The following is a 690-nucleotide window of genomic DNA, read 5'->3' as shown; positions in this document are numbered from 1 at the left end:
GTCAATGGAAAATCCAATATATATCTGGTGATATCTCGGGTGCTATTAGAGATAGCGCAATAAACCAAAGTGAGTTATCTGCAGGAGGCCCTGGCGCATGAATCTGTGCAGCGGGAACGACCTCGGGCCACCACGGGCCGAGAAAACCACCGTCTCATGGGGCCGGACACTAAGGGTCACGGAAAAATCCAATATATATCTGGTGATATCTCGGGTGCTATTACAGATAATGCAAAAAATCAAAGTGCATGGTCTGTAGGAGACCGTGGCGCATGAAACTGGACGGCGGGAACGACCTCGGACCACCAGGGGCCGAGAAAACCACAGTCTCATGGGGCCGGACACTCAGGGTCAGGGGAAAATCCAATATATATCTGCTGATATCTCGGGTGCTATTAGTGATAGCGCAATAAACCAATGTGAATTATCTGCAGGAGGCCCTGGCGCATGAATCTGTGCAGCGGGAACGACCTCGGGCCACCAGGGGCCGAGAAAATTACAGATATTTGGAATCCGTCAACCAGGGTCAGGGGAAAATCCAATATATATCTGCTGATATCTCGGGTGCTATTAGTGATAGCGCAATAAACCAAAGTGAATTATCTGCAAGAGGCCCTGGCGCATGAATCTGGGCAGCGGGAACGACCTCGGATCTCCAGGGGCCGAGAAAACCACCGACACATGGGGCCG

Source organism: Nomia melanderi, unplaced genomic scaffold (assembly GCF_051020985.1).
Source record: "Nomia melanderi isolate GNS246 unplaced genomic scaffold, iyNomMela1 scaffold0083, whole genome shotgun sequence".
NCBI classification, from domain to species: Eukaryota; Metazoa; Arthropoda; class Insecta; order Hymenoptera; family Halictidae; genus Nomia; species Nomia melanderi.
The sequence above is the reverse complement of the archived record's forward strand: the minus strand, read 5'-3'. Positions refer to the sequence as shown.